The sequence below is a fragment of the Lissotriton vulgaris genome, chromosome 4_1 (genome assembly GCF_964263255.1).
Source record: "Lissotriton vulgaris chromosome 4_1, aLisVul1.2, whole genome shotgun sequence".
Classification (NCBI taxonomy): Eukaryota; Metazoa; Chordata; class Amphibia; order Caudata; family Salamandridae; genus Lissotriton; species Lissotriton vulgaris.
Window position 1 is genome coordinate 416896968 of NC_141691.1, and position 16296 is coordinate 416913263.

The following is a 16296-nucleotide window of genomic DNA, read 5'->3' on the forward strand; positions in this document are numbered from 1 at the left end:
TGGTTTCTCATAATGGGGGAGGGCAATAGCCCCATGTGCCTTGCCCCCTTTTCCACTTCATCCCCCACCAGTTCAGGGTTGGTATCCTGAGACTGGTCCTTCAACCCTGAGTCTGTACCCTTAGGCTGAACAGGAGCCAGGGTTGTGTCCTGACTTCTCCTGCCACACCATCTGGGCTAACATACCCTCATTTTGGAAGTAGTATGCTCAGATGGCCAAACTTTCAGGGCACACTGGGCAGCCGCCCCTCCTAGTTCTTCTATCCCTGGTGGCAAATCATTCCCCAAAATACAGTCAAAGGACATTGGGGGGATAGCGGTGACCCCCACTGGGTCACCTCCCCACTACACTCCAGGGACACCAGGACCAAAAAGTAGAAAAAGTCCTACTCATGAGTCAGGATTTCCTTACACACCTGGCAGGTGCACTGCTCTGCGGAAACTAGCCTCTCCACTCTCCACCATCATGGTGTGGCTAGCCCCGGTGTCCATCAGAGCAGTGACTGGGACTCCATTCGCTTCCATCTGCTGGAAATGATGACTCCCACCCTCAGGTATCACCAGCTCACCCTCGGAGTCTATCTCTCAACTAAGAGAGATTAGGGCAAGTTCTATCCCCTGCTCTTGGAGACTACCCTCACCTAAGGCCACACAGGACACTCCTATAATGTTACCACCAGTGGATGGTTTCTTTGGACAGTCAGAGGCCCCCTGGCTATCTCCTAGTTGAGAACAATCAAATCAGCAAAGTTGGAAATGGGGCACCCTGAGCCTCCATCCACCAGACCCTCCCTCCTTCTTTTTAGGTGCGACATGGGAACCCTTGCCTTCCCCCTAATCTGAGACTTGTCGGGTCTCCCTTGACTTCCCCTCACTCTGTTGGGGGAAGCTTGGATCACCCTTCTTGGCATCACTCCCAGGTACCATTTTGGACACTCTGGTGCTGGCCCAGATGTCTGCCTTCTCAGCCCCTCTTCCAGTCTTTCAGTGCCTTACTGGCATAATCTACGAAATCCACCCAGGTTTGTGATGAAGTCTTGTGGCTTCCCCTGAACCTCTGTCTATACTTCTCAGAGGTCATCCCAAGTATGGCTTTTAATGCAGTGTAACATTTCTGGTCTTCTGTCTCTAGTGTTAAGAATGTGCCTCTCTCCACTGTATGCACATACCTCCAGAGACTTCCCCTCCCAGGACTCTACAGGAATCTTGTGCACCCTCAGAACCACTTATAGGTTGTGAACCATTTCTCTATGTCATCCCCCACCACATAACCAGGCACCAAATCTATTCAGATGCAGGCCCTTTCTTCATCAGTAGACACTGTAGGTATGCTGCCACCATCACTGCTTGACCCAGCCTGTCTGGCTCTAATGTCCAGCTCCCTTAGACTCAGTTCATGAGCTAGAAGTAGTTTTTTTCTCTTCAAAAAAGGCCCTTTGCTTTTCCTCTGCTTCCAGTGCCAATCTCTTTTTCTTCTCTTCCCCCAATATGGCCAGCCTGCTCTCCTCTGAGGCTCTATCTTTCTCCAATCTGAGCTTACTGAGCTTCAATTTAAACTTTTTCTCCTCCCTCCTGTCCTCCAGCTGGTCTGGTGATCAGCCTCTCTATGGGATGCTGCTCTCTGCCCTTGGAGGAACCCTCACTCTGCCCACAGGCAGTCCCAGATCCTCCTGTGAACCCAGCACCACATCATCCTTATCTATTATCATAACCTCTACCTCTAGGGTCACAGGTGAATCCAGGGCTTCTAGCCAGGCCCTTGTGCTGTTTGTTGTAGCTCCACCTTTTTGGTTAAACCCTTCATAGAAAGCCCAAATCCCTTGCAGAAAGCTTTGAACTGGGCCACTGTGTTACTTACCAGTGGGGACAGCTCACACTCCATTGCTGCAGGTGCGGGTGCAGATGTAAGACCTCAGTTACAGACATGATTTTAGAAAACATGTCAATTAGAGAGAATTGAACAATTTAAAATGTCTAACAAGGAGAGTAGGAAACAAATGCCAATAGGGATCAGAGGCAATTGATTCGAACTGGACTTAGATGTGGATGCTAGTCTACACCAAATTACTGTAAGGTACTGCACACACACAAGTCCTATCCACACTGCTGATCACCAAGTGTTAGAAATTGGGTTTCTGGTTGGCAGAGATATACACCATTTCCAAGGAGGGATCACAATTCTAGTCAGTGTAAGCCAGACACACACCCTAAATTAACATGTGTTTACCCTCTTGTGGCTTGGCACAGTGCAGTCAGTCTTAACTTAAGGGGCAATTTGTGAAGCTTTTTTGCAACACTTAATACAGTAAAACAGTGTAAAGACCACAGAAAAATAATCCACAACAGGTTAGAAAAACAGAGCTTAATTTAATTAGCAAAACAAGACCAAAGCGGCAAAAATCCAGTAAGTAGAACTAGACTTATGCATTTTTTTAAATATCTTGAAATATTGTGCTTAAAAACATAAAGCGCCAACCGGGGCTATTTGGCTGCACTTCACCTGGTCAAATCTGGAAAAAGTGGCCAACCGCTGTGGAGCACGAGTCGGACACAGGAGCCTTCGCAGGGCCTGCTGTGAACAGTACCTTCACAGAGAAAACGTTGACAGCGAGGGACAGAATGCGAGGAGCGGTCAAAACGATGCATCAGTGTCGATCCTTAGGATTGTAGGAAATGTTTCAGTTCCGAGCCGTGCAGTTGGGAGATGTATCATCATCGAACCCCTTGTGAGGCAAGTAATTTGTCATCATCGAGCACACTGCCGGTTCTAAGGTGTCCTCACAGCAGCGATGAGTCAGCTTTGAAGAGGATGTGTCGGTTCTGACCGGCACAAAGCTGGCGATACGCAAATTTGTTGTATCAGCACACTAAACCCCACTTCCAAGGGCTCAGGGCTGGATTGGCACCACTTGGCAGGGTAGGACTCACAGATGGCAGCATCCAAGTGCTGGTTGGAGAGGTGCAGGCAGTCTTTGATGTCCCTGAGATTTCAGAACAGGAGGCAAACAGACAAGCCCTTGGAGTCACTCTGGGTTCAAGGGGTGTAGTTCCAGTCCTTCTCTCCCAGACAGAGAGGGCATCAAGCAGCAGGCAGGCCAGCGCAGCATCAAAGCAGTTCTTCCAGAGCAACAGTCCAGCAGAGTGATAGTCCTTCATCAGGACAGCAGTCCTTCTTCCTGGCAGAGTATCCACAGGTCTAGAAGTGTATTCCTTTGGTAGGGTCAGGAGTCAGGTTATGCTGCCTTTGAAGTGGGGGTGTAACAAAGAGGGCCTTTGCCATGCACAAAGGCCTCACCTTTCATGCCCTGGCCCCAGACACACTACAGGGGTTATGCAGCTCTTCTGTGGGGATAGGCACTGCCCATTCAGATGCAAGTGTCAGCTCCTACTTTCCATCCTGCCCAGTTTGATCCATCAAGATGTCAATAGCCGATCAGGATGTGAATGGCTCATCAGGCACACCTAATTTCCCTTTGTGTGTTACAGTCTAGAGAGAATGTACACCATGGACCAGACACTAACTGCACAGGCATCCAATTCTGGTACCTCCGGCACCTGTTTCCTTGCTGCATAAATTATGCACACGCACAGGTCTTGCACATTTTCATATTATTTTGCTGCGGGATATTGCATATATTTGCAAGGCAAAATGTACTTTTGTGTCCCTGCCCCATCGGGTACATGTTATAGATGTGCACGCTCTCCACTATGATTTGGGCCATTCCTCGATAACTTAGGAAGTGCCTAAGTGGCCATCTTAAGCATCCTTATAAAATGCCCTTTAATATATCTCGAACATTGTATTCAAGTTGTAATTATTCTGCAGTGTTTTGTGATTTCCCATATGCAAAATATATGACGTAATGGAATGATCTGCACAGTCCTGGATGATAAAAAAACCCTTAGCGTCAAGTCGCATCCAAATGTTAAGTAGGGGACGGGAGAGTGATGCAGTCTTCTGATGTAAAGCGGCGAAGCTGAGATGTGACGCTTTTGGAACTTTTGGTGCAATGCGTTGTCTTTAAAGATGATTTAATATTTCTACACTTGAAAAAATATTTTCCAGTTAGAGACAAAAAAAGAAGTATGGAACTGTACATTTTCACACTCTTGTTCTTGCGAGGAATCAGTCTTCAGACAATCACTAGGAGTGAGGAGAGGGCAGAAAAATCATGTATGAATGTAAACAATTTGCAAAGATTTCCATGCTTACTAGGCGGGATTTTTGAGAATTCCTACATATTCGGAACTCTATGCAAGTCATAGGCATGCGTTTAAGATTTTTTAATTGGACAATATCATTTTGAATCGGATCCTATAGATGTTACACTTAGCGTCACTAAACAGTCTGCGACACTTGAGATAAGTGCAGTCTCTCTGGGCACAACCAATTGGACGTGGAAACGTTCTGAAGAATTGTAATCAAACTTCAAGAAATGGTAATTTCCATCATAGTTTATTCCATGTTATATCCACAGGAAATAGTTCAAATATTTAGCAAATTGCTGGTTTAACATCCTTAAACTTCCCAAAATATACACAGGAATCATTGAGGATTCACCCAATGCATTTTGGACTAATTTAAAGTCCTTCATCAGGGGTAGTCTGAAAATAAAGTAAACAAAAAATATATGTAGGATCATTGCAAGTGTCAAATTGCACAAACACATTAAAGTCAAATGTCTGATGCTGACTAGCATGCAGTATAGCGATAACAAATTCAGCCAATGTAACGTGTCGAATGGGATGAAAAATACCCAAAGCCCCTAGGTGGGTAACATAAAATAGAATGAGGAAAACGCCACTGAAGTGGTAAGAAAGTAGTTAGAAAACAGTTTACATAAACCGCGAGGCAGAGTGTACCATGAGTATACCATATTAGCGTCACAACACGTCACATTTCTTAATAATAATAGGCATTTACATAGTGTACAAGACGACGGACTGGAGCAGCAATAAAGACGCCGGAGGCTCATTCTGTCAGGCTCAGGATAAGTAGAAACTGAAGCTGTCCTGAGCGAGCGTCTGCCCCACAAGCCATACGCAGCCTACTCAAAACCCACAGGACTGTCTTTCCATCTGCATTCTGATCAAAGTAAAGACAGACACATCTGGACGTTTTAGAATCCTCTGTTGCTTTAAGGAATCGATGTCGGTTTTCGTCGCTATTATTTCCTGGCCATTTCTACAACTAATTCACTGCATTAAGAAAATATGAATTAGCTGCAAAAAAAATAAAAGCCAGCCAAAGAACCAAAACCAGTGACGTGGCTCTCATTAGTGCAGCGGGTGCAATGACACAAAGGGTGAGGTGACAGCTGTACCCTAATTATGGATGTCTTTTACGAGACACCTGGACGGTCGGTGGGCCCATTTCCGTGTTCGCTTCGGGGCCCCAGGCACATCAAAGCCTCTGAATACCTGCCTGAGACGGGTGGCCAGGAGGGCCAGAACGGGACGAGGAAAGACGCATCAGTCACCTCATCTATCACCCGAGCCACCTGGTCAGTCTCAGGTGGACGAATCCCCGCAGGACAGAGATGTGGCCTTTGACAATAATGATTCATTGGCTGCCCTTTGGCACTCGAGGCCGTGGCAGGTGACTATTAGGCGAGATCCTTTTGTTGTTCCGGAGACGCTTGAGTTACTCCCAGGCCTGTAATCCCATGCTGTGTTTTGGGAGAGGGCAGGGAGCGCGGGAAAGAGAGGGCTTTTGTGTTTGGGATCAAGTCCTACCAGTTTAGAATTTCCCTCACTGGATAATGAGCACTTTAGAGGAAGGGTGGGTGAAAGAGCGAGAGAATGAATCGCACTTTGACAAAAACAAACTGCAGCCATGAAGGCTTTTCTTATCCTGACTATCTGCAGCAGGACGTGTAGGGTGACAGTGAAACCTGCGTTTCACATGAAGGGCAGCTCCCTTTCACGGCTTGCTTGTTTGTTTGCCTCTGCTGTCTCGGTTTCACCCCGGGACAGGTGGATGCTGCTGCTGCGGTTTAGTCTCTCCTGCTCGTGCCAGCTCACGCACCTGTGCTCGAGCCAGCAAGGACCAATGGGATCGGTCTCACGTCGGAGAGCCTGCAAATATATGGAAAGCGACACACCGTCGAAACTTGGCAGCATCAAAAAGCAAGGTGCATCTATTTGCACGCAGAGCCGGGTTATAGCTGGTGGCACTTGGTGCAACAATCATTATTGGCACCGCCTCCTCCGAGTGTCTCACTACCAATAGGCAAAAATACACCTTATCTCTCATAAGTTATTACTAAACACAGCGCCCCCTTCCCTTTGAGGTCAGCGCCCCCTCCACAGGTCAGCGCCTGGTGCGGCCTCACAAGTCACACTGCCCTAATGCGGGACCCTGTCTGCACGTATCCTGCATCCCCCCTTAGCTGGAAGAATCCCCGCGACTCTCATCGCCCATGTGTGTGAACTGCAGAGTTAGGGGATAACTCGTTTAACATTGTGCAAAACAGCTAAACAAATGCCAGTCAGTTAGTCAAAAAGCTTTATTATCGACTAAAAGCCATAAAGCACATATATACAATTTTTAAATAATCGAAATATGCCCAATTGAAAAGAACTACAGTATAAACATGATGCTAAAAACAGTACACATAAAATAATTTTAGGGTATGGCGTCAAAAACGTTAAAATCCCATGATAAACTTTAGGCAGTCCACTCCCACCCTTCTTTATATGATTTCTAATGAGTTATAGACAATAACAAAGGTCTCACAGGTTGGCATTTTTGATCTTCGCACTTCTAGAGCACCGCATAGACAGGAGATATCTGGAGGTAAAGAATACAATCAAGTGGGAAGTGTCATATTTTAAGAATCTATATACTTCCCTGTAATCCCTGAGACCCATATTCTTGCATAATTGTACAATCCATTTGGCTCTTGCCTTAGGATATAAAGAGCAAAAGAGCAGAACATGCAGATCCGTCTCCTCACTACTTTCACACCCTGGGCATGTATGAGCTTCAAGAGGTACATTAAACCACTTATTGGTGACTGCCCTAACTGGGCGTGTTCTGTGTCTGAATTGGACATAAAGTTTCTTTGCAAGTAAGGGCTGGATGTCATCCAAGAATTGCTCAAAATTATAATTATCCTTGACCTCCAGTCATCTATTGCTCAACATAACCAATGCAGAATTGTGTGCTAGGAGATCCATGCGATATTGTTTAAGTGCATTAGCCAAAAACCTTTTAGAGATTAAAGGGCCGGTTTGCTCTGGGGAAAGCCACATGTCTGCCCTACCCAATGCATAATAGAGCTGCTTAACGTATTTTAACCAGGGGATTTTTCCCACTCCCCTCATAGCCAATAGATCCCTCAAGTCCTCTCTGTAACTTATCAGCTCTGGAGTAGTCCAGAGTCGCCTCCAATACAACAGGGGGCGATTAGCTATAACAGGGGCCAAACCCAGATCTAAACGTAATGGAATCAGAGGGGTGCTCTGGGGAAGTCTCAGTAAGCGCCTAATGAAGCTACTCTCAGTGGTGGTCAGTGAGGTAGCACTAACGTGACACCACAACTCCACTCCATAGAGTGCACTACCCCTCGCCAGGGCTCAATAGATTTCAACTGGTGGTCCCAGGATTTTAAGTGAGCACTCGTTATACACCTTTAAAATTACTCCAGAGGCTTGAGCCAGCTTTAAGTTTGCTATGGCCATGTGCGACCCCCACTCCATCCTATCATTCAATGTTACCGCGAAATATTCAAATGTGGAGACTCTTTCCACCACCGAGCCATCCAAATGGGGGTGAGGGCAATTGGTTGATTTAGCGTGGAAGACAATGTATTTGGTTTTGTAAAGATTGATCTCCAAATTTCTAGCTCTGCAGAAAGAGCAGAAAGCCTCCAAAGTTCGCTGGATACCCTTAGAAGATTTTGATAACAAAAGCGTATCGCCAGCGAACATCAGAGCCGGTATCTTACGTGCGGCTAAACTTGGAGAATCTAAATCCCTCGCACCCAAAAGATGATCAATCAAACCGTTGAGAAACAAAGAGAAAAGAGTGGGGGCCAACACTCACCCCTGTCTAACACTCTTTTCCACACGGAAGGGGGCAGAGAGCTCCCCATTCCTCCCGTACCTCAACCTTGCAAAGGTGCCTTGATGTAAACGTTGAAACAATTTGCACAGATATACTGGGGCACCCATCTCTAACAATATGGCCCAAAGCTTATCCCTCTGGACTAAATCGAAGGCAGATCGAAGATCTATAAAGATCGAATACAGACTGCCAGCTCCCATTGTCACAGTCTTCCAGTAGACCAATTGAAGTCTAAACAGTTGGTCGATGGTAGAGACCTTAGCATGAAAGCACGCTTGGAGAGAGGTAAGGATGTGGTGTTCATCAATCCAGCACTGTAGCCTCATTAGTAAAAAGCGGGCAAACAATTTCTGGAGGACATCAATCAGGCTGCCGGGTCGAGTGGGGAGGCCTTTTTATAAATGGGGATGATCTCTGCACCCAACCATGTGTGGGGGATTTCCATACCATGGAGGATGGCATTAAAATATAGCCAAATATAAGGGACCCAGACCTTCTGCTCACTTAGAAATAGATCTCCAGGGATTCTATCCAATCCCGGGGCCTTCCCAGAAGACAAGCTCCTCAACGCCGTCTGAATTTCCAACATAGAACAAGGTGAGTAATCATTATCTCTTGCATCCACTTTTGTCTCCAAATTACCCCCCAACTGTCTCATACAGGCCTAATTATCTACAGACCCCCGGAATGCCCGGCCTCATCCTTGAGTGAGCTTATGGACTTTATAGTCCTAAACTCTCTTGCCCACCCGCATTATATCGTAGCCGGTGATTTTAATCTTCACGCCGACAACCCTGACTGTCCACAGGCTACTTATCTCATCTCAACCCTGCAATCGGCCAATCTAACTCAGGCTATTGCAGGCCCTACGCATCGTGCAGGGCATATGCTGGACCTTTTCTTTTCCAATATATCGAACACAACAGCTAATTCCCCGATATCACTGCTTTGGACGGATCACTACTTAACTACTTTATCCATCTCAATCTCCTCCCAGTCTCAGATCACAGGGAAACGCTCCTATATGCGAAGAAACTGGGATAATTTAACAATGGACAATCTCTGCCAGGCACTTCGAGCAAACCCCCCACCCCTTACCTCGGACGTTAACTCCGATGCTACATCACTGAACTCGTGGATTAGCAATGTAGTGGATTCTATCGCTCCGGCCAGAATCGCTACGTCACGCAGAGAATCTCCCTCTGCTCCGTGGTTCTCCCCTGAGCTGATGGCCGAAAAAAGTAAATGCAAAAAGCTGGAGCGCCCTTGGCGAGCAAATTATTGCGAATCAGCCACAACCAGCTATAAAAAAGCCCTCCATGCCTTACATTTATCCATAAAAAAAGCTAAAAAAATCTTCTTTGCGACCTCAATCCAGCAGGCGGAACAACCGAGTAAAGAAGTTTTTAAGATAGTTAAATCTTTCTTTAAGCCAAGAGCCATTGAGACGGATATTATTCCATCCGCAAGACTCTGTGAAACCATTTCTGATTTCTTTAACACCAAAATATTAAAAGTGTATAATACTTTCACGAATCCCGAGCCAACATCTATGGATGAGCTTAGAGTTTCTGAGCCACCCGCTTCCTCCTTATTTCAATTTCAGCCCATCACCCTCTTGGAGGCACTGAAAGAAATAAATAAATGTAAATCTGGGGCACCTGATGATCCATGCCCACCTAAACTCTGGAAATTAATGTCCGACGCACTCGCAGTCCCCCTCCTACACATATGGAACACGTCCATCACAACAGGCATGTTCCCGGACTGTTGGAAACAGGCCACTCTTCTCCCGCTAAAAAAAAAACCCCAAGGCGCGCCGGATGACCTGAGCAATCTCCGACCCATCTCCCTTTTAGCAGCCCCTGGCAAAATGCTCAAAAAACTGATCCAACGGCAGATTAACAGCTTTATTGAAGAAAGCGGTGCCCTACATGAAACTCAATCTGGCTTTAGGGCCGGCTTTAGCACCGAGACGGACCTCATTGAGGTTGCCGAGTCAATCAGATGGTCCTTAGATTCAGGGGCATCAGCTATGCTGGTGCTCCTGGATCTATCCGCTGCTTTTGACACGGTAGATCATAGCAGACTGCTGATTCGACTCAAGGACATCGGCCTTGGAGATAAAGCACTTGACTGGCTACACTCCTACCTCACAGAGCGGTCCCAGAAGTGGCTCTGGGCCCCTTTTCCTCTGAACCTAAAAGCCTCTGGTGTGGTGTCCTACAGGGGTCTGCACTCAGCCCTCTGTTGTTCAATGTCTATTTGGCCCCGCTTTTCACCTTGATTGCTAAATAGGGGGTCAAGGCAATATCATACGCGGATGACACTCAATTGTTCTTCCCCTATACAGACACGTCAGAGGCAGCTTTTAGTAAAATCAGGGGCTGTCTTCGAGACGTGGCCAAATGGATGAACACTAATAAACTCAAAATGAATGCGAGCAAAACAGAGGTCTTATTTTTTGGAAATCTCAAACACCCCCCTCCAGACCTCTGGTGGCCTACGGAAATGGGCCCTGCCCCATCCCCTGGTACCCATGCAAAAAACCTAGGAGTAAGGTGGGATGAGAAACTGTCCTTCTTGCCGCATATACAACAGCTTACCGCTGGCTGCCTGCACAAACTCAGAAATTTGCGAAAATTCCTGCCCCTGCTACCAGTCGAGTGTCGAAAAACTGTTTTTCACGCAACAATCACATCACGTCTCGACTATTCCAAAGGCCTTTTTCTTGGTCTGCCCAAATATGCAGTGCAACGCCTACAGATCGTGCAGAATGCGGCTGCGAGATTGATAAAACGGGTCCCTTTCAGGCAGCATATCTCTCCGCATCTGCACGAGCTGCACTGGTTGCCAGTGGCCAGCAGAATTAAGTTCAAGCTGCTTACCTTGGCTTTTAGAGCACTAAAAGGCTCTTGTCCCAACTACTTAAAACTTCGACTCCCCCGTTACCGACTCCCCCGTTACCTCCAAGAACGAGAGCTCCGCTCAAACTCCCTGCTCAAACTAATTACTCCCTGTGTGAGGAAAGCTAGACTTGGAGGCAGGTCCTTTTCTGTTGGCACGGCTAAACTATGGAATACCTTGCCCCCTGTCATCCAATCTGCCACAACAGAAGCTAGCTTTAGGAAGCTCCTAAAAACTTGGCTCTTTATGCAATAATTTTGATCTTCCCCTTGACTACTCGCTCTTGGCTGTAGGACTCGCTAGCGCCGGGACACCTCACCTGAGGTAGCTGTTCGCGCTTTATAAGCATCTGTATTATTATTATTATTATCATCCAGTGCTCCTGAGGCGAAAAGTCCCTTCGGTAGGGGAAGTAAATCTACAGCAGTTGGGGTATCACTATGAGCAAACAAAGACTTAAAATGCGATATCTAAACCTCTTCACTCAAGTTAGGTACTAATGCAGAGGGACCTTCAACCGAACCTATTCTAACTAGATTCCAGAAAGCCCTATAATCACGTCCATCCAATGCGTCCTTTATGTTTGCCCATCTTATTGCCTCCCATTATGACTTAGATTCAGCAACTATACTCTTGTAAGAGAGTCTAGCTGCTCTAATGCTCTCAACAGATCCAATTTTGACTTACCTAACAAGGGCACATTTAGCCAACCTACAGGGTTCATGTTTCTTGAAACAGGCACAGGTCGTACTGGTCCACCAACTCTCCCCATTCTCGATGGGCTAGCTTAGAACCAATGCCCGCAAGATTCCACGACCCAATCAATGTGCTATGGGATTCTTCCTTTAATGGAGTAACCGGGGGAGGCGCGCACACATCAAAAGGGGACGTTCTTGCCAGATTATCCGGCTGAGTTCCATATCCTGGGGGGCTTTAAATTGTGCTAGGTGGAATCATTAATATTCCATCTCGCTGTACCCCGGAGTCCATCTGTGGGGTCCCACCATCAACCCTCTGGCGTTCCTCCACAGGAAACCCAGCTGCATTAGAATCAGTTTCAGTAGGCCTTAGTGACTGATATAGTCAATCTACATAATTCAAGACACTGAATATATTTGCTACAGGAAGGATGTATTCTACCGCCTGCACGCCTGAGTGGGGGTAGGTTGGTCCAAACCCACCAGGGACTATTTCCCGGGAGTAAAAATACCCCAGAGGGAGTGGAGTGATTGTACCCGATATTCTAGGACCTCCTCAATCAAGGATTTGTTTAACCACTTTAGGATCCATAAAGTTAACATTCACACGATCCCCTCTAATATCCTTGGGTTTGGTCCCCAACCAGCCGACTCTTCTAGCAAATAAAATATCTCCCTGCCCCATACCCATTAAGGGTCTGTTTTTATTCAACCAGAAAGTGATTTTATTCTTCAGCTCTGGGAATGTCTCACCTCGGTCACCAGACAGCAGAGGAACTCCAGTTAATATCACCACAAATGCATCTTGCAGCTTGTTTGTGCAATTAATATGAACACATACAGAGCACAAAGATATTACATTTGTTTACACTGATTACGTATCATGACCGAGGAAAAATACATGTTCTTTGCTAATCAACATGTTTTTGACCAATTCGGCAGTTTTCGCTGTGATGTAAACGTTTCTATGTTATTATGGACTACACCTCCATTCCCTATTCAGTACGGAACAACTTAGCCCAAAATAGGTTTTCCATGTTTTTAGACCAGTGGATAGCTTTTTTTTTCTTAAATGCATCCTGTATTCAAAAGAACCGTCAATGCTATTTACTGAAATAGAATACAATGGCAGCATAGTTATGGCAAAGCCTATATAACATAGAATGTTAACTTTCGTAAATAGGTTTCACATGCAAATGTTAAAATATATGAAACTTGGTTTTCACTCTCACCTCATGCAACTGGCTGTTTTAGGTACCATTCCGCCTGCAGTGGAATACTTGCATCAAAACGTAAGTGGCTACTTACAACTCAAAAGTACATACATGTACATAAAATATTTATCTCTTCAATGCAACGCAATCCTTTTTTAGTTTTGGAACTTCAACAGCTGTGTTTAATATTTTGTGTGTAACTTTTTCCTGCCTGTCTGCCCGAATTTCTTACCTTTTGTTCTTCACCGTATGTCCATTTTCTTTTGACTTTTCATATATGTTCATTTCCTATCGTTATCTCTCCTTTATGCACCTTCTTGTTGCTTCTCCATCTGTCTCTCATCCATTGTTCTTTTTCCAGTTTTCACATAAGTACACTTTGTCGAAGCAAACAAGTCTAGCTTTCATGTGCAATCAAATGCAAATACAGGCATGTACAAATACTGTTTCCGTGTGTTAGCACACTAAAGCCCTACCTATTGATTTTGCCAATGCTTGTTGTTCCGTTTTAGATTACGCCTAATGCTTGGAATCATGAAGAATTTAAACCCATCTGTGTTCACTAATCTCCCTTCCTGCAAGGGGAGGAAATAAATACATTCTGAAATAAACTACACTATCATTTCAGATCCAAGAATAGGGGAAGTGAGAGAGCCCAGTTAGGCAGGACAAAGTGCGCACAGAGCAGCTGGACACAATTTATTATAAGTACAGGCGGTGCAGAGTCTCATGGCCCAGCTATGAGTCCATGCACAGCAGCAAGGCAGCAGTGACAAGCCTCTGGTTAGGGTGCCTGCAGTGCAGAAAGGACAGGTTGTCCTCCATTGCCATCCCAGCCTCTAGTAGTACAATAGGGAAGCTGGTCCCAGTGGAACAAGTCTAAACAGTACACTTGTCAAAAAATAAATAGAAACTTGATACTTTTTGTGCATAACTCAAGGTTCAACGGTATTTAATCACATTGAACTCAGGTTCATATATCAATGGGAAAATGCAAATATGTATCAGGCAAGTGCCCCACGAAATAGGAGAAGATGGGGAAAGTGTATTGTGCATCAAGTGTGGATAGAAGGAGTGAAAAGAGAAAGACGGTGACATTAAATCCATCACTTCAAAAATATAGGAGGTTCCCCTGTTGTGTATAGCAGGGAGGGGGATATTAAATCAGATAAAGGTTTTGAGTCCCTGTCGTGAGTGTAGCAGGCAAGGATCGCTGAGACAAACTTAGGGGGGATCTCTGTTAAGTAGTGGAATTATTACACATATCACTAATCAATCTCAATTTAATAACCAAAAAAGAGCAGGCAACTAAAGTAAAACGACCAGTAGATACACCAAAGAAAAATTCAAATAGTGAAATTTATTTTCTTCCTCCCAACTGGGTTACAATCTAAAACATATTCGAAAACAATTAAAAAACCACCAACAGTGGTAATACAATAAATATAGTTACAGTCAAAGTAAAAACAGTCAACGCGGCGTTTCGGTGCTATTCAATCTTGACACCTTCATCAGGACATTAAAAACATTTGACTCCGTATCTGTTTTTGAGTGGAGAGAGCTTTTCAATTGCTTCAGAACTTGCTGAGGACGTCTCTGATAATAGTCACAGTCTTTTGAGCTTACAGATCAGATATGGGACCTTCTATGTGCACGGAGGAGCCACCGTTGTTGTAAGGAGTAGCTTCTTAAATGATTTGACCTATATGCATAAAGATCGCATCAATTCTTATATCAGTTGGGTATCTAGATATACTCAATTGATGATAGCTGATCATCCGGATATTTTCATGACCGGAAATGAGGGGATATCTTTTCGTGAAAACTCGGCCTCCCTGCTCCTCCGTGCTGTCAACTTCGTAATGGCTTGACGTATTAAATCCATCACACCATTATTTACTGTAAAATTTGAGTCTTCCTTAGCCTCGCAGTTAAACAAATAATGAATACAAGGCCATTTGTTTTTAGTAGCACAGTCGAACAAATCACTGTTGGCTAGGATGGGACACACAGGAATGTATGTCCCAGCCTCCATGGCAGTGTAAGTGGGTGGGGCCAGGGAAATGTGAAGGAAAGGGACAATGAAGACATGTTGAGGGCAACTGGACCGTATCTCCTCAAAATGCCAGGAAATAGTGCAGTGTGAGCAAAGGCAAGTGCCAGATAGTTTGATGCTGGATCTCATGGGCTTCGTTATTTTCAGGTGTTGTGGTCCCATCTGTGTGAACCACTGGTGATGAAAACGTTAAGTTTGTGGCCTTACATGCAGTATTTAGTTGTTTACCTCAACCAAGACACCAGAGGTTCTTGCTCTATAGGAAGACCCTGTGAAATTATGACCTCAATCCTAGGGGGCATATTATCAAGCAATAGCGATAATTATCGCTATTGCTTGGTTAGAGACAAAAATTTACCGCAGAGCTGCGGCGATTTTTACCGCAAATAAACCTTGATATTACCAAGGTTTATCGCAAATGCGATAAAAATCGCCGCAATGCATGAATATTGCTGAAAAGTCAGCGATATTCATGCATTACCGAGCTAATGCTCTTAGCCATGTTATCCACCTCCCATTGGATAACATGGCTAAGAACTGCTCAGGGCAGGTGTTAGCTTTTGGAGATATTCGCGCTTAGCGCGAATATCTCCAAAAGTTGGTAATAGGAGATAGCGATGTTAGCGACTGTTTTCAGTCGCTAACATCTTGGCACGCCCACTTTGCATGTCATTAGTGATAAATATCACTGACATGCAAAGTGGGGACCAAGATGGTCGCTATCTCCTACTAGCTGTCGCTAACTGGTGTTAGCGACAGCTAGGTAATAGGGAGATAATTTTATCTCCGCTTTCTTGGCTTTTAAAGCCAAAAAAGCGGAGATAAACCCCCTTGATAATATGCCCCGTGGTTATTGCAAAAAAACTTTCCTTCAAACCAAACGTTGATTTCAAAATCTCTTCTCGACTGGAGATTGTTCGTCCCTCTGTTTACAGAATGGGGTCCTGGGGGGGGCGGCCGACCGAAGGGAGGCCTGCCCCGCCCGGGGGAATTTGGGGCCGGGGAAAGGGGGGGGGTAGAGATGGCGCCGCACGGGGAAGGGCTGGGTTGTGTCAGTAGCTTTTGGGCTGGGGGGCGGGGCTTGGTTTCGGCTTCCGTTGGGCTGTGGTAACTGCCCGGCCACGCGGCAGAGACACCATTTTAGGTGAGGTGTCTCGGCCGCCGGGCGGGGGGTGGCGGTTGGATAAAAAATTTTTGGATAAACATTTTGGCGCTCTGGACAATATTTCGTCAGCATGGCCTTTCGGACTGTGGCAAAAATTTTCGAACTCATCCGTGTCACCGGAATGGCTGGACGCTTCACGGACATCGCAGGAGACCGGAGGAGCTCGGGTGAGCAGCCTGCGGCTCC